Below are 19,628 nucleotides of genomic sequence, written 5' to 3' on the forward strand. Positions count from 1 at the left end.
TGAAGTGAAGTGAAGTCAAGTCACTCAGTCATGTCCAACTCTTTGCAACCCCATGGACTGTAGCCTACCAGGCTCCATCCATGGGATTTTCCAGGCAAGAATACTGGAGTGGGTTGCCATTACCTTCTCCAGGGGATCTTCCAGACCCAGGGATCGAATCCGGGTCTCCCACATTGCAGGCAGATGCTTTACCGTCTGAGCCACCAGGGAAGCAATTTGAAGTTTTGTTCAAAATCAAATATTTTCTTTCCAGTTCATTTGGATTTTCTTATACTTTGAGAAAATATGCAAGTTATTCTAGCAGAGACAGTCGTATGACCCTTTATCCACTATGTGGATTCCATATTCCCAATCTTCCATTAGGTATTGACAGGAGTTTAGCCTTAGTTATAAGTGGTAATGAATAAAATCACTACTATTAACTGTTACACATTAGACAACCCCTACTTACTTTCCACAGATGAGTAGAGGTAGGTTTTGAGCTTCCTGGCTTTCTAAATGTTCATTCTCTCTCTCCAACACTTATTTGGCTATACTTCCTAACTTCCTTGACTCATCTTCTAAATCTCATACTGAGTAAAAATGTAAGCAAGAAATTCTTTCCCCTCAGGGCTTATCCAAGAGTACTGTTGCTATTGAGTGGTACCTGAAGCAGAGTATAAGTTTTGGCAGACAAATTATAAAATGCCCTTTCTATGATCCCTACTTCTGTGTAATCCCTTTTCCTTGAATGAGGTTGGGATTTACTTCCAAGACATTGAATATGGCAAAGGTGGTGGATGTCACTCCCATGAATAAGTCATATTATTCAAGATTCTGTCTTGCGGTCAGACTTGCTCTCTCTTACTCACTAACTTTGAAGAACCAAGCGTCAGTGAAGTAAGTGACCATGTTGGAAATGCCCTTGTGGCAAAGAACAGTAGGTAGTTTCTAGGGGAAGAAAGCCTCCAGTGAGAAACTGAAACCTTCTGTTCTGAAGCAGCAAGAATATGAATTCTGTCAGCAAACGGAGTGAGTTTGGAAGCAATCTTTCACTACTGAGACTGCAGACCAGTTGACACCTGTATTGCTGCCTAGTGATACTCTGAAGCAGAGAACCCAGCTGAAGCTATGGCCAGAATTCTGACCTACAAATGCTGGGAGATAATAAATGCATATTGTTTCAAGCCACTAAGTGTGGTGATTTGGTCTCAGCAACTGAAAACTAATAACCAAAGTTTTTGGAAAGATATTAAAATACACGAGTAGTTTATGACTCCATTATATAATATTGTGGTAGCACCAGCAACTCCTTCTAACTAAATGACTTTTTTGAACACTCTGAGACTGATCAACCCCTGCCTGGGCTAGCACACTAGGGAGCCTTCCACTCAAAGATAAGTTCATTAGTAAAATAATCAGTGCTTCATGGAGGATTGGGTGGAGGAGTATAAAGAAATAGGCAGCACTTTGATTCTTTGGTGATTTTATTATGCTTCCAGCCACTCCATATCGCTCTGCTTCTGCTTCTATCATCGTCTCCAACTCTGCCCTTTAATTTAAATGATTCCCAAAATAGGAAGGTATTGAAATGGATATAGCCAGAGTTTGAAGTCAATGAAAGAGATAAAATAACATAACTTTTTCTGCTTCTAGCCATTTAACTGACTCAACATGAAACAACTTTTGCAGTTTCACAAGCGAGATATCTGATCTTTCTAAGGGGGCATTTTTTTGTTTTGTTTATTTCCCAGATAGTACAGCATGTACTCAAAAAAAAAAAAAGAAAAGAAAATGATGAGTCTCTGATTCAGCACAAATTAATAGGAAAAACTGAATGAGTGAAAGTGTTTTAGAACCTGAAGCTTATTGTTTCACCAATCATGTGACTAAAGGCAGTTATAAAAATGGAGAACTAACAAGAGTCCCAGAAAAAGTGAAAGCTGAGATGGAATTACATTTCTTTATAAGGGACTTAACCAGCTTTTAAAATACAGGAAAAAGTAACAAAATCCTTTTGGTGGCATTATATTACGTAACATAAGGTTTATGTAAATCTGCTCTCTTGAGACTTTTTCAGTATTTTGTGGGATCAATTAACAAAGTTTTCAAGTACCTCTGTGAGAGGACTCTAAGAGAGAACTTCTGAGAATTAGGCCAGTCAAATACAAAGGAGTAACTTGGAAGATTAAATTAAATTGAATAGAAAAATCCCAATTGGGACCTCAAAATACCAATTCTGTCTTTATTTCAAGCCCTCAAAAATCAATCTCATTCCCTCACAAAAAAAAAAAAAAAAGATTTACCTGACTTTTATTTGAAAATTTTACAAACACATATGCATCTTTTATAAAAAAAAAAAAAAAAAAATCCATGAGACTGTAATTTTTCAAATACATGAATTGGAGCTTCAGATATGCCTGTGTAGTATTCCATTTCTTACCTCCATTCCCTCTAAAGCACCAGATATACGAAGGGAATAACCAAATGCGCACTGAATAGAAAATAGAATAAATAATCTAGCTAGATTAGGTTGCACAGTGGTAAAGAATCTGCCTGCCAATGCAGGAGACTTGCTCTCAAGAGATGTGGGTTCAATCCCTGGAAAAGATCCCCTGGAGTAGGAAATGGCAACCCACTCCAGTATTCCTGCCTGAAAAACTCAATGGGCAGAAGGGTCTGGTGGGCTGCAATTCATGGGGTTACGAAGAATTGGACATAACTGAGCACACATACACACAACACACACATGTTTCCTAAACTATACTTCTTGGATACCAATGTCTGTGATATACTAAGATGTATAATTTGAAATAAAATTTCCTAGTAAAACAATGCAGTCATTTTGGGGAAAAAATGGCATTTCCTCAAAAACTTAAACATAGAATTACCACATGAGCCAGAAATTCTACTTTTAGGTATATACTAAAGATAAATTAAAACATATGTTCACACAAATATTTGTACTGCTGCTGCTATGAAGTCACTTCAGTCATGTCCGACTCTGTGTGACCCCATAGACGGCAGCCCATCAGGCTCCCCCATCCCTGGGATTCTCCAGGCAAGAACACTGGAGTGGGCTGCCATTTCCTTCTCCAATGCATGAAAGAGAAAAGTGAAAGTGAAGTCGCTCAGTCATGTCTGACTCTTAGCGACCCCATGGACTGCAGCATGCCATGAATGTTTATATTGGCATTATTAAAAGTAGGCAAAATATAAAAATAATACTTATATCCATCTACTGATAAATGGATAAACAAAATCTGGTATGTCCATGAAATAGAATATTATTTGGTAATAACAAAAAATGAGATAGTGATACATTCCACAATATGGATGTGCCTTGAAACATTATCCCAAGTAAAAGAAACCAGACACAAAAGACCACATATTGAATGACTTCATTTATATGAAATGCATAGAATGGGCAGATTTATAGAGAAAGGAAGTAGATTAGTGATTACCTAAAGTTGGGTAATTGAGAGAATATAAAGTAACGGCTAATGAGTAGGATGTTTTCTACTTTGATGATGGATAGGTCTAGAATTAGTGGTGAGGATTTCACAACTTTATGAATATATTAAAAAAACACTGGATTGTACACTTTAAATAAATGAATTTTACAACCTGTAGCTATCAATAAAACTGTTATTAAAACTTAAACTTTTTATATATGAAAGAAAAATCTTTGCTTTTATTTAACTGCTAATAGTAGTAATAAGTAGACAATAATATGATCTTGAGGGACAATAGGGCATAACAGAATTGTAGGATGTCTTATGAATATAAAAACAGGAAGCTTGAAAGTCATGCTGATTATCTAGACTTGCCTAATAATTTCAACATATTAATAATTTTTAAATTCTTAATAAAATACTTTTAAATTGATGTGTTTTTATTGTTATTTAGTCCCTAAGTATTGTCCCACTCTTTGTGACCCCATGGACTGCAGCATGCCAGGCTCCACACTGTTCTTCACTATTTTCCAGAGTTTACTCAAACTTATGTCCATTGAGTCACTGATACCATCCAACCATACAGAGGGTTTTCTGTAACCCTCTGCTCCTCCCGTCCTCAATCTTTCCTAGCATTGCAATCTTTTTTTAATGAGTCAACTTTTCATGTAAGGTGGACAAAGTATTGAAGCTTTGACTTCAGCATCAATCCTTCCAATGAATATTCAAGGTCGATTCTTAAGGATTCAATGGTTTGATCTCTTTGCAGTCCAAGGGACTCTCAAGAGTTTTCTCCAGCACCACAATTTGAAAGCATTGATTCTTTGATGGTCAGCCTTATTTATGGTCCAACTATCACATCTGTACATGACTACTGGAAAAACTATAGCTTTGACTATATGGACCTCTGTCAGCAAAGTAATGTCCCTGCTTTTTAATATGCTGCCTGCTTTTTAATACACTGTCTAGGTTTGTCATAGCTTTTCTTCCAAGGAGCAAGCACCTTTAATTTCGTGGCTGCAGTCATAGTCCACAGTGATTTTTGACCTCAAGAAAGTAAAATCTTTCACTGTTTCCAAATTTTTTCCCATCTATTTTCCATGAAGTTATTGGACTAGATGCCATGACCTTAGTTTTTTGAATGTTGAGCCAGCTTTTTCACTCTCTCATCTCACCCTCATCAAGAGGCTCTTTAGTTTCTCTTAGTTTTCTGCCATTAGAGTAGTATCATCTGCATAGCTGAGGTTGTTGATATCTCTTTCTACAATCTTGATTCCAGCTTGTGATTCATCCAGCCTAGTATTCATATGGTGTATTCTGCATATAATCTAAATAAGCAAGGTGACAGTATACAGCCTTGATGTACTCCTTTCCCAATTTGGAACCAATCCATTGTTCCATGTCCAGTTCTAACTTTTGCTTCTTGACCTGAATACAGGTTTCTCAGGAGGCAGGTAAAGAGGTCTGGTATTCCCAACTCTTTAAGAATTTCCCACAGTTTGTTGTAATCCACAAAAAGTCTTGAGCATACACAATAATGCAGAAGCAGATTTATTTATTTTGGAATTTCTTTGCTTTTTCTACGATGTTGGCAATTTGATCTCTGATTCCTCTGCCTTTTCTAAATCCAGCTTGTATATCTGAAAGCTCTTGGATCACATCCTGCAGAAGACTAGCTTGAAGGATTTTGAGCATTACCTTGCTAGCATGTGAACTGCGAGCAATTTGCAGTAGTTTGAACATTCTTTAGCATTGTACTCCTTTGAGATTGGAATGAAAACTGACCTTTCCAAGTCCTGTGGCCTTTGTTGAGTTTTTCAAATTTGCTGTCATTTAATTTCAATAACATCATCTTTTAGGATTTTAAATAGCTCAGTTGGAATTCCATCACATCCATTAGCTTTGTTCATAGTAATGTTTCTTAAGGCCACTTGACTTCACACTCTAGAATGTCTGACTCTAGGTGAGTGACCATAACATCACAGTTATCTGTGTCATTAAGGCTGTTTTCGTTTAGTTTTTCTGTGTATTCTTGCTACCTCATTTTAATGTATTTTGCTGTTTATTGTGGCCATCTTTGCATGAACTGTTCCCTTGGTATCTCCAATCTTCTTGAAAACATCTCTAGTTTTTCCCATTCTATTGTTTTCCTCTATTTCTTTGCATTGTTCACTTAAGGCTTTCTTATCTCTCTTGCTATTCTTTGGAACCCTACATTCAGTTGGGTATATCTTTCCCTTTCTCCCTTGCTTTTCACTTCTCTTCTTTTCTCAGCTATTTGTAAAGCTTTTCAGACAACTGCTTTGCCTTCTTGCATTTCTTTTTCTTGGGGATAGTTTTGATCACCACCTCCTGTACAATGTTGTGAAACTCCTTCCATAGTTCTTCAGACACTCTGCCTACCAGATCTAATCCCTTGAATCTATTCATCACCTCCACTATATAATCATAAGGGATTTGATTTAGGTCATACCTGAATGGCCTAGTGATTTTCCCTACTTTCTTCAATTTAAGCCTGAATTTTGCAATAAGAAGCTGATGATGTGAGCCACAGTCAGCCCAGGACTTGTTTTGGCTAACTGTATAGAGGTTTTCCATCTTCAGCTGCAAAGAATATATCAATCTGATTTCAGCATTAACCATCTGGTGATAGTCATGTGTAGAGCCGTCTATCGGGTTGTGGGAAGAAGGTGTTTGCTATGACCAGATGTTCTCTTAGTAAAACTGTGTTAGTCTTTGCTCTGCTTCATTTTGTACTCCAAGGCCAAACGTGTCTGTTACTCCAGGTATCTCTTGACTTCTTACTTTTCATTTCAATCCCCTATGATGAAAATGACATTTTGTTTTGGTGCTTAGTGCTAGAAGGTCTTGTAAGTCTTCATAGAACCATTCAATTTCAGCTTTTTTGCATTAATGGCTGTGGCATAGACTTGGATTACTGTGGTGTTGAATGATTTGTCTTGGAAATTAACTTACTTGATCATTCTGTCATTGTTGAAATTGCACCCAAGTACTGCATTTTGGGCTCTTTGTTGACTAGGAGGGCTACTCTATTTCTTCTAAGGGATTCTTGCCCATATTAATAGATATAATGGTCATCTGAATTAAATTTGCCCATTGCTGTCCATTTTAGTTCACTGATTCCTAAAATATCAATGTTCACTCTTGCCATCTCCTGCTCAGTCATGTCCAATTTACCTTGGTCCATGGATCTCCTGTTCAATCATGTCCAATTTACCTTGATCCATGGACCTAACATTCCAGGTTCCTATGCAATATTGTTCTTTACAGCATCAGACTTTACTTCCACCACCAGGCACATCCACAGCTGATTTTCATTTCTGACTTAGCATAGCCTCTTCATTCTTTCTGGAGTTTCTTTCTCTGTTCTTCTCCAGTAGCATATTGGACACCTACTGACCTGGGGTGCTCATCTTCTGGTGTCATATCTTTTTCCCTTTTCATACTGTTCATGAGGTTCTCAAGGCAAGAACACTGAAGTGCTTTGCCATTCCCTTCTCCAGTGGACCACATTTTGTCAGAACTCTCCACCATGACTCATCTGTCTTGGGTGGCCCTGCATGGCATGGCTCATATCTTCAATTGAGTTACACAAGTCTGTGATTCATAGGATCATTTTGGTTAGCTTTCTATGATGTGTTATTCAGTTTTAAAAAAGCATAAATGTCCAATTTTGGTCTTTTCTTTCAATGTATCTATAAGAAGTATATTTACTGTCTACTTCTTTTTTGTTTGTTTGTTTCATCTGTTTTTTTTTTAAATTTTATTTTTAAACTTTACAATATTGTATTAGTTTTGCCAAATATCGAAATGAATCTGCCACAGGTATACCCGTTTTCCCCATCCTGAACCCTCCTCCCTCCTCCTTCCCCTACCCTTCCTCTGGGTCGTCCCAGCGCACCAGCCCCAAGCATCCAGTACCGTGCATCGAACCTGGACTGGCAACTCGTTTCATACATGATATTATACATGTTTCAATGCTATTCTCCCAAATCTCCCCACCCTCTCCCTCTCCCACAGAGTGCATAAGACTGATCTATACATCGGTGTCTCTTTTGCAGTCTCGTACACAGGGTTATTGTTACCATCTTTCTAAATTCCATATATACGCGTTAGTATACTGTATTGGTGTTTTTCTTTCTGGCTTACTTCACTCTGTATAATAGGTTCCAGTTTCATCCATCTCATTAGAACTGATTCATATATACTCTTTTTAATGGCTGAGTAATACTCCATTGTGTATATGTACCACAGCTTTCTTATCCATTCATCTGCTGATGGGCATCTAGGTTGCTTCCATGTCCTGGCTATTATAAACAGTGCTGCAATGAACATTGGGGTACACGTGTCTCTTTCCCTTCTGGTTTCCTCAGTGTGTATGCCCAGCAGTGGGATTGCTGGATCATAAGGCAGTTCTATTTCCAGTTTTTTAAGGAATCTCCACACTGTTCTCCATAGTGGCTGTACTAGTTTGCATTCCCACCAACAGTGTAAGAGGGTTCCCTTTTCTCCACATCCTGTCAAGCATTTATTGCTTGTAGACTTTTGGATTGCAGCCATTCTGACTGGCGTGAAATGGTACCTTGTGCTCTATATTCCATAAGCTTCTGCTGTTGTTCCATGAATTTATAGAAAAATTATTTTATGGACAAAAAAAAGTTCTCTAAAGAAAAGTATTTTCCTTTCAGGACTCAGCAACTGGACAGGAGTGAAGAAATAAAATGGTTGAATAGTTCCAGAACCAAACAAATGGCAGCACTTTACTGTAATGTGCATTCAGGAAATGCTTGAGGAATTGGCCAAAATGACCAATTTCAACCTATGCTGACTGTTACAATGGACCTTAAAGAATCCTGAAGCTCATTTAAAACACAGTCTAAAAAACACATATACTTTATCAGAGTTACTTCCTCTTTGGAAAATGAATCTACCTAACAAATTTTTCTAATCTGGAAGCAAACGACAGTTGATTGAAATTTGTAGGAAACTTTGCACTAATGGAATTTGCCCTATTGCCATTAGATTGTGCAATCAATGTGAGAAATGGAGAGATATATTAATTTGCCCTACAGAGGCTGTTTTAACCAATCTATTAAACGTGTTAAATGTGGATAAGCTCTTCCCTTTGTAGGAGTCCACTTACTCTTTCATGATATTTGAGTTCCTTATAGGAGTGAATATATAGAAATTCTAAGACATCTCTTAAGTTCTGAGATCTTTATGTTGGTTGTTTCTTAATCAAGGTTTGGGAGTACCCTTTCCTTAAACTTGGACTTTTCATAACTCTGTTTTCCAAAGAATCAGCATCGATGACATCTACCCTTGTGGCCTTGATCAAGGGAAACAGCTTTCCTTTAGTGAGGGCCCCAGGAAGTTAGATTGTTAATCTTGATGAAGTTTTCCTTTGCTTTCACCCTGGCTAATCCTTCCTAGGCAGATCCAGAGATTGCTTCCCTGGATGAGACTTGATTTATCTACCTGTCAAAACAGAACTATGATTGTGAACAGAGAAATCCAACCATTTACTAAAGAAGAGGTTTCATTGTTAATATTAATTTCATGATCCTTGAATATAAACAAATACAAATAAAGTATGAAGTGATTGCTGGATGTTGGGAGAGGGGAGAGGAGGTAAGGAGGCATGCAAAATTGTACATCCAAATTCGGTGACAATATGTATTGAAAAGAATATTTGAACAAGAAAGACACAAAATGCCAGTGTGTATGTTTATTCAGTTTAGTTCCTATTTCATTTACAAAAGCTGTGACAGCAGAGATGTTATTAAATATCACATAACAGGATGCTTTGATCCCAACTGTTTCTCTTTGTGTTTGGGTGTGTGTTTATACAGCATCTCCTCTTCTCACCACTGGCAATAATACAGGTTCCTTATGTTTTCTTTTCAATAGTAAGCTTACATTTTCAATTTGTTTGAGTTGAACAGTCACTGTGAATTCTGATTAATTCTTGGAGACAAGAGGATAGGGCATCTTGCCAAATGGAATTAGAAAGTTTTAAACAAAATATTTTCCTTTTATTGTAGCAATTTTTATTAAGTGGCACAAAAAAAGACCTCACCAGATGGCTATGCTTACTCCACTTTGAATAAAGTATTTAGTCTTTTAGGCCAGTGGGTTACTATTTACTTAGTACAGTCATACAGTACTGAGAGAGTTTCTGCCTAAAAGTTAGTGCTTAGGTTAGTTTCCAGGAGTGTCTTATTTAGCTAGAATGACCTTTATATAGTCCTTTGCTGGAGTCCATGGGGTCACAAAGAGTCGGACATGACTTAGCAACTGAACAACAACAGCAAACCTTTCTTTTGTATAAGTTCTGGATGGTTACTGTACATAGAAAGTCAAGGTTATCTAATTGCATTTTTGCTCAGATTGTTTTTATCAATCTATTCTCTCAACTGAATTGAACACTTAGACTGATGGAAATAATATTGTTTGCACAAAAATTGGGGCTTCTCAAGTAACACTAGTGGTGAGGAATCTGCCTGCAAATGCAAGAGACACAGGAGACTTGGGGTTCAATCCTTCCATGGGAAAGATGCCCTGGAAGAGGAAATGCAACCCAATCCACTATTCTGACTGAGAACTTCTCCATAGACAGAAGAGCCTGGTGGGTTACAGTACATAAAGCCACAAAGAATTGGGCATGACTGAGCACTTCTAGGCACAAAAGTTGGTTTGTCTTATTACTATAGCTTCCATGATACTTTCTAACTATGTTATCAAATATTCATCATATTCATCCATTAAAGTAAGGTCTCTTTAATTAAAATTTGTTAGTCAGAATTTTAAACCTTAGAACACCCAAGAGCTTTCAGTTTTAGTATATGTAATTGGCACCTTCAGACAAAATAAATAAATATTTATTTCATAATAAATATTAAAACTTTTTTATACAAGTTTATTATATACCCATTGATTATTCTCATATTAATCTTACATACTTAACAAAGGTTTTCTTGTATTTCAGTAGGCATGGTGAATAATTGAAAGATGATGAAATATAAATTTGGTCCTTATTTTTGTTTGCTGGATATTACAATGGAAAATGAGTAGAAAGGCTTGCAGCATATTCAGAACTGTTCTACTATTCTAAATAGAGAGATAACTTTCTAGTTTATTAATATTTTAGAAACCTTTCCAACTCGGCTAAGAGCAAATAATTTGGGGTCAAATTTTATTAAAGAATGTTCCTAATATTTGATCAGAGAGGTTTGAATTTTTATCATTTTTATACATGTTGTTAATTATTTAAAAACACATTTTATAAATCTTTAAAACACAGACTTTGAAAAAGTATGTTTGTTTTTGATACAAATAATTAAACTCAACATAAAAAAGTCATAATATCAGATGTAACTGAATCAAAGAGAATATGTTCTGACAAAATTCGATGATGAGCATCAGAGATTTTTCACTTGTATCAACGTAGGCAAAGTGGTAGAATGCTAAGATCTGAATGTTTGTGTCTCCTGAAAATTCATACATTAAAATCCTAACCCCTAAGGTTATCATATTAGGAGGTGGGGACTTTGTGAGGTGATTAAGTCATTAGGGCAAAGCCCTGTGAATGAGATAGTGTGTGTATATTAGTTGCTCAGTCGTGTCCGACTCTTTGCAACCCCATGGACTGTATCCCCCCCTGGATCTCTGTCCATGGGATTCTCCAGGCAAGGTACTGGAGTGGGTAGCTATTCCCCTTCTCCAGGGAATCTTCCCGACCCAGGGACTGAACCTGGGTCTCCTGTGTTTCAGGAGACTCTTTATCTTCTGAGTCACCAGAGCTATGAATGAGATTACTCACCTTATAAAGAGGCTCCAAAGAGATCCAAAGAGATTCACAATGTCAGGATACTGTAAGAAGTAGGCAGCCCTCAATCCAGAAGAGGAATTTTGCTAAAACTCAGCCAAGCTGATCTTGTACTTGCCCCTTCCAGTACTATAACAAATACATTTCTGTTGTTTATAAGCCACTTAGTCTATCATTTATTTGTTATAGCAGCCAGAATCAACTGACAGAGCAAGCAAAACCCCTTCCCTCTTTTCAATCTCCATTCATTTTTATTGTGTGTATGTAGAAAGATAAATGCACGGAATTCAAAGACCATTTTTCCTTTCTTTAAATTTATTAAGAACTAGTTTATATATAGTAAAATTTATAATAAAGCATAAACATGCAAAGCGTAATAAAGCAAGCATAAATGTATACCTTTCTATCTAACTTAGAGAAATACAGTGAAGAACTCTATGTGTAGGTGCTCAGTTGCTCAATCATGTCCAACTCTTTGTGACTTCACAGGCTCTAGCCCTACAGGTTCCTCTACACCTTTACCAATTAGATTCTCCTCCTCCATTCCAGAAAAATCACTATTCTGATTTATGTGCATATTATTTCTATTCATGTCTTTACACTACATATGCCTACTATTAAATAATAATAGTATTGTTTTGAATATTTTAAAACTTCATATAAATGGCATAACTTGTAGCTTGTGATTTGCTCAACACTATATATTAGATATTTATCCATGCTGACACATGTAGATTTACATCATTCATTTTCATTGCAGGGTGGTATTCCATTAAATTAGTTGCTATAGTGTTAGTCTCTCAGTCATGTCTGACTCTATGCAAACCCATGGACTGTAGCCTGCTAGGTTCCTCTGTCCATGGGATTCTCCAGGCAAGAATACTGAAGCAGATTGCCATTCCCTTCTCCAGAGGATCTTCCTGATCCAGGGATTGAACCCGGGTCATCTGCATTGCAGGCAGATTCTTTACCATCTGAGCTACATGGATTCCATTTGATTAGTATACAGCAAATTAATTATTCTTTCTTTTGGTACACATTAGTGCTCTCTCAGTGTTTTGCTATTAGAAATGTTCTATAAACATTCTTGTATATGTCTTCATATACACATGTGCACAAATTTCTCTAAGTTATATGTAGAAATAGAATTGCTAGATCATAGAACAGACTCATCTTCAAATTTATAACATAATGCAAATTTATTTCCCAGATAGACTGGATTTGTGTTTGTGTTCTCAATGCTCTACATGTTCAGCAACAAGTAGTATACAGATTTTTACATTTATCTCATTTTGGTAAATGGAAAATTGTGTGTTCTCAGGCTGGCAATTGTATTTTTTCATATGTTATTGAACACTTACAGTTCCTCTTTAATAAATTATATAGTCATGTATTTACCCTTTTTTCCTGTTAGTGTTGGATTCTTCTGCTTTATAGCAGTTATATTTATATTCAGATTTTGAATATTGGGTTTTCCTCAATTTATTCCAATAGTATATTCATCTCTGGGCCAACTCAAGGTGACATAGTTACAGTAGCTTTGTGGTGTCTTGATACCTGTTAGGGAAAATTCCTCCATATTTTTCTTCTTCTTCAGATGTGTTTCAGCTGCTCTTGGTCTATTGTATCCACAGAAATTTTAGAATCTGTTTCATATATGATAATACACATGTTTCAGTGCTATCCAGGTTCAATGTATGAGACAGGGTGCTCAGGGCTGGTGCACTGGGATGACCCAGAAGGATGGGATGGGGAGGGAGGTGGAAAGGGGGTTCAGGATGGGGAACACATGTAAATCCATGGCTGATTCATGTCAATGTGTGGCAAAAACCACTACAATATTGTAATTAGCCTCCAATTAAAATAAATAAATTTAAAAATAAATAAAAACTGTGAATCACTAAAAAAAAAAAGAAATTTTAGAATCAAATTTTCAAGTTTCTTCAAAAAAACAGTAAAGATTTTGATTGGAATTGAATTGAATTCAACTTCTAAATGAATTGACTTCTTTATGACATTGATTCTTCTAAACTGCACATGGAATTTCTCAATTATGCAGATTTTCTTTTGTGTTGTTCAATTAAATTTTTACGATTTTTTTAAATGACTTGCACATCTTTGGAATTTATTTCCAAGTACCTAATATATTTGGTTGCAATTTTAAATGGTATCCTTTTGCAATATTACATGTTATAACCACTTGTTGCTAGTACTTAGGCATGCAACTGATTTTGGAATATCAATCCTATATATTTATAGACTTATAAAGAATTTTATTTATTCTAATAATTTATTCATAAATTCGCCTGTATTTTCTATGTATGCAGTCTTCTTGAGTGTAAGTAATGAACACTTTTGTTTTTTTCTTGTAATTGATCAACTTGCAGACTTGGCTGAGATCTTCACTATAATGTTGATAGGAAGTAGTGATAGCATCAATACTTATCTTGCTTTTTTTTTTTGGTATATGAAAAACTTCCAAGATTACAATATTAAGCATAATGTTTTATGCAGTTTTGGATAGATACTGTTTATGAGAATAAGACAGTGCTTTTCTCTTCAATTTGCTGAATATGGCAAATTTTGTCAAATGATTTTCTGCATGTGATTATGTAAAGATACAGTTTTTCTCCATTGGTCCACTAATATATGGACTTTCAAATGTTATGCAGACTTTCAAATGTTAAATCAATCTTTCACTGATGGAATAAACCCAATTTTGTCATGATTGCAACATATATTATGTGTTCAGCTGCTTTTATTTGGAAGATTTTTGCATCTATATTCCTAATTGATAATCAGACCAGATCAGATCAGATCAGTCGCTCAGTCATGTCCGACTCTTTGTGACCCCATGAATCACAGCACGCCAGGCCTCCCTGTCCATCATCAACTCCCGGAGTTCACTCAGACTCATGTCCATTGAAGCAGTGATGCCATCCAGCCGTCTCATCCTCTGTCGTCCCCTTCTCCTCTTGCCCCCAATCCCTCCCAGCATCAGAGTCTTTTCCAATGAGTCAACTCTTCGCATGAGGTGGCCAAAGTACTGGAGTTTCAGCTTTAGCATCATTCCTTCCAAAGAAATCCCAGGGCTGATCTCCTTCAGAATGGACTGGTTGGATCTCCTTGCAGTCCAAGGGACTCTCAGGAGTTTTCTCCAACACCACATTTCAAAAGCATCAATTCTTCGGTGCTCAGCCTTCTTCACAGTCCAACTCTCACATCCATACATGACCACTGGAAAAACCATAGCCTTGACTAGACGAACCTTTGTTGGCAAAGGAATGTCTCTGCTTTTCAATATGCTATCTAGGTTGATCATAACTTTCCTCTCAAGGAGTAAGAGTCTTTTAATTTCATGGCTGCAATCACCATCTGCAGTGATTTTGGAGCCCAGAAAAATAGTCTGACACTGTTTCCACTGTTTCCCCATCTATTTCCCATGAAGTGATGTGACCGGATGCCATGATCTTCGTTTTCTGAATGTTAGCTAGTAATTTTCCTTCCTCATAATTTCTTGATCTGACTTTGGTGTCAACCATATATTTTTCTCAAAAAACTGAGTTGGGAAGAATTGTCTGATTTTCTAATACCTGGAAAGTTTGTTTAACAATGCAAATGATCTGTTCTTTCAATGTTTATTACAAGGATGTGTAGAAGTCTGGACTTCCCTGGTGGATCAGCTGATAATGAATACACCTGCAATGTGGGAGACCTGGGTAGGATTCCTGGGTTGGGAAGATACCTTGGAGAAGATAACGGCTGCCCACTGCAGTATTCTGGCCTGGAGAATTGCATGAAATACTCAGTCCATGGGGTCGCAAAGAATCAAACACTGCTGAGCAACTTTCACTTCACATGAAAGTCTAGGCCCACTTACTTGTACAGTGAGGGGCTGGATGTGAGTTTTAACATTGATTTGTTTATTTTAATGGTTATAAGTCTAGTCAGGGCTTCTATTTTGCACTGACTCAATTTGAAGTTATATTTTTTAGTAAAATTATCCATTTTAATCTTATCACTTTTGAATTTTTGACAAAATTTTTCATAGTTTCTGTTTATTTTTTAAACTCTATTTCACCTGTACTTACATCTCTGTTTCATTCTTAATACTATCGATTCATTCTAATCTTTTCTTAAGAAGTCTTGCCAAAGACAAGTCTATTGGTTATTTTCAAAGAACCAATTTTTTCTTTGTTGATACTCTATTGGAATGAATCTTTGTACTAGATAAATTTCTCTTGTATTTATTCCCTAATTCCCACCATCCTTGAATATATTCTGTTGATATTTTTCTATTTCTCAAATTTAGTGCTTATCTATTCTAACATAAACATTTAACATGATAAAATTTCCTCAAAATTCTGTTCTACTTGCATCTCACAAATTTTATGTTATAATTTTTGTTTAGCACTAAATGTTATTTTGTTTATATTTTTTGTTATGGTATTTGACCTGTGAATTTTAGCGGTTATTTTTTTTTAATTTTCAAAATTCTGATACTATTTTGAGTTATTTTGGTTTTGAACTTAAATGCATCATTGTTGAGAGTATGGTCTGCATAATTATTCTTACAAATTTGTTGAACATTTGTGAATTAGTCTATGATAAATGTTTATAAATGATCCACTTATGCTTGAGAAACATGTATATTTTCTACTTCTTGGGTGAAGAGTGTTTCATATATTCATAAGATCAAGTTTGTTAGTTACAATGTTCAAATTTTCTATGTTTTTATTAATGTTTTTGTGTATATGATCTACCATTTATTGAAAGAATCATTTGAAAAATCTCCTGTTTTATGGGGAAATTGTTTGTCATGTTAGTTTTGTTTGATATAAATTGAGTCATATTTTTAGATGCATATGAGTTTAGAACTTTTATATTTATTGGTGGATGCACTTTAGCATTATGTGTGTGTTCTTTATCCCTAAAAATGATTCTTCCTTAGAATACTTTCAAATAATAATAATAAAGGTACACCAGCCTTTTTTTTTAGTTAGTATTTTATAGTGTACATCTTCCATTTCTTCTGCATTCTTTCTGAAGTGTTCAAGGCTGTATATTTTAAATTGCAATTATTATATTATTATATAGTCTCTGTGTTTTAACTGATAAATTTACTACATTTGCACTATTATGATTATGATATATTTAGGTTTATTTTTATCTGTTTATTCCAAGCTTTTTATACATCTTTTTTCTGTGCTTCTTTTGTTTTCCTCTTTTTAACCTTTTCTGGGGGGATTACTCGAAGGTTTTTAAATTATTTTTGCTTATTTCCCCTTATGATACTTTCTACTTATTTTTATGATTATTCTTATAATTATAATATATATTCTTGGCAATGAAATCTAATTTTAATCAATGTTTCTTTCCTTTTCTCAAACAACACAAGGATTTTAAAATACATTAACTTTGATAACATCTTCATTCTAAATATTATTGGTGGCCAATAATTTAGTCTCACCTTATTTTCTTACTCTAATGTTAGTTGTTATCATTATCATTTTATCACCTTTATCATTATCATAATTTTGTAATCCCTGTCAGTTTAGGTCAGAAGCTAGAAAACTTTCTGTAAAGGATCAGGTATGAACTATGTTCAGCTCTGTGAGCCATATAACCTCTGTTACTCAGCTCTATTGTTGTGATGCAAAAGCAGCCATAGACAATACATGAATGAGTATTAGTCAAGGTTGCTCAGAAAAACAGAACCAATAGGATCTACATACATATGGAAAGAGAGAGAGAGAGATTTATTATAAGGAATTGGCTCAAGTGATTATAGAAGCTGACCAGTCCCAAAATCTATAGCTGACAAGCTAAATGCCGAAGAGAGCCAGCAGTCATTCTAGTCCAAGTTGAAAGGCTTGAGAACCAGGAAAGCTGATAGGGTAGTTCTAGTCCAGTTACAGACACGCCCGAGGCTGAAGGCATATAAAAATTAATGGCTCAACTTGAAGGCAGTCAGGAAGGAGGTGTGTCTTCTTACTCTTGTTAGGGTAAGATCTTTTATTCTATTCAGCTGTTCAACTGATAGCATGAAGACTACCAACATTAGAAAGAGCAATCTGGTTTACTCAATATACTGATTTAAATATTAATCTCATTCAGGAGGGAAAAAAAAAACCCTCATAGACATACATAAATAATACTTTACAAAATGTGTCAGAATTCCACAATCCAGTCAGTTTGACACATAAAATTAACCATTACAATGAACATGGCTATGATCCAATAAAACTTTATTTAGGAAAAAAAAATGATGGGTTAGATTTGGTTTGTGGGCCACAGTTTACTTGCTCCTGGTTTAGATGAAAGACATTGATCCATATATTTGTCTGCTATTCTTTCTAGCATCTTAATCCTTCTTACTGTGTTTATTGTTATTTTTCCTAAAGTCTGTCATTTAGAGTTTCTTTTAGCACCTTGTCTTTTTTGGACTGTATCCTGTTTTTTTGTAATCTTTTGACCTCTATATTTATAAATTTTTAAGCATTTCAAATATATCTGTGTCTGTTCTTTTCAATAGCTCATGTTCTTCAGGCTTTAAATTTGATGATTGGTGTTTATGCTGACTCTTATTCATGGTGACATCTTTCTTTCTGCATGTTATAATTTTTCATTGCTCATATTCAGCTTGATTTCATTTATGAGAACTTTGCATCTTCCAAAGGATATACCTAATAGTATCACCTTGGGGGTTAGGGTTTCAACATATGAATTTAGGGATGATACATTCAGACCATAGCAAACAGGCTGCATCAGTAGACTGAAGTCAATCCTGTAACCTTTTTAACTAAAAAGATTTTTATAACATTAGGAAGACCTGGTTTGATAGACATTTATGCCAAAACAAGAAACAAAAATCTATTTAACTGATTACAAGCCACCAGGACTAGTTAGATATCTTACTTAGCTCTTCACTCATTCCAAGTCCATGATTTCAATATATGTCCTCACTAGCTTTGAATTTAGGTGAGGCCAGTTGAGTTTGTTTTAAAAACTTTAAGGATCAGCACATAGTTTCTCTTCTTCTGTCTTGTTGACCATGGAATAGCTTTTGTACTGGAGTTTCTGTCACCCTTACTTGAACCTGATATTCAAGTCACAACCTGAATGACTGACGAGAAGAGGACTCCATGTCAATACACATTGTATACTATGTGTGAGAAGTAAATCTTTGTTGTGTTTTCATGGAGATTTTGGAGTCCTTTGTTAGTGCGTAATAACAAAGCTTCCATTGTCTGGTATAGGTCCCCACTCCAACTTCAAGATAAACCAAAATTAATTTGAAACTTACTTAAAATAATTTTTTATAAGATTAGTAAAATAAAATAATCTCACCAAGCTTTGGATCATTAAATCACATCTAAAGTATTGACTTAATTCTGGATATTAAAATTTAAGATGAACTTAAACAAAGTAGAATGAGTTCAGGGAAAGGGAACCATATTGGTGATAATTTGGAAAACATATAGATGATATATATATTTTTTCTTCCAGTTTTATTGAGATATAATTAACATACAGAACTTTACAAGTTTAAAATATATAGGACAATGATTTGACATACACATCATGAAATGATTATCACAATAAGTTTAGTGAACATCCATTGTCTCACATAAACACAAAATGAAAGAAAAATAAAAATAGTATTTTTCCTTGTGATGAGAACTGTTAGGATTTAAAAGTTGTCATTCAACTAGGACAGTACTGTTGAGTTTAAAGAACTTTTTAATGGCTTCCCATTCTCAATAAAACCTAAACTCTTCAAATTAGCACTGAAAATGCTTAGACAGGCACTGCCTCTTTATCCAAGAGCTCTGCAAAGCAAGAATTATATCATGATTATGAGATTTATCCAAAGGCATGTAGCTAGTTATAAGAACTAGACCAGAATACAACTATCCTTCATACAGATTCCTAAGTGTTTTTTTTTTTTTTTTTAAGACACATCATCAGTGGAGAGATGAAAAAATTAACTGTTAAAATTTCAGTTTAGTCCATATTCATTTTTAGGTTTGATATAGCTACTAAAAAACTACCAGTAAGACTTTTATAATGTGACAGAATTATCCTAAAATTTACTGTGAATAGCAGGAAAGTAAGAGTACCAAAAAAGTTATTGGGAAAGAAAGAGTAATAAAGAATGCCATCAGTCATTAACATTTATTCAAAACATAAATAATTCAAACAGTATGATACCAGAATTCAAGAATAACCAGATCAGTGTAACAAAATAGACTACACAAAACAAATTCTAGAACTCATAAAGAGTATGTGGTAAAAGTGGAATAATGCATTATTGAAAATACATAAATTTTAAAAAATCCTGC

This window comes from Bos grunniens, chromosome X, assembly GCF_055505025.1.
Source record: "Bos grunniens cultivar Pamir isolate PY7600 chromosome X, Bosgru_T2T1.0, whole genome shotgun sequence".
In the NCBI taxonomy this organism is placed as follows: Eukaryota; Metazoa; Chordata; class Mammalia; order Artiodactyla; family Bovidae; genus Bos; species Bos grunniens.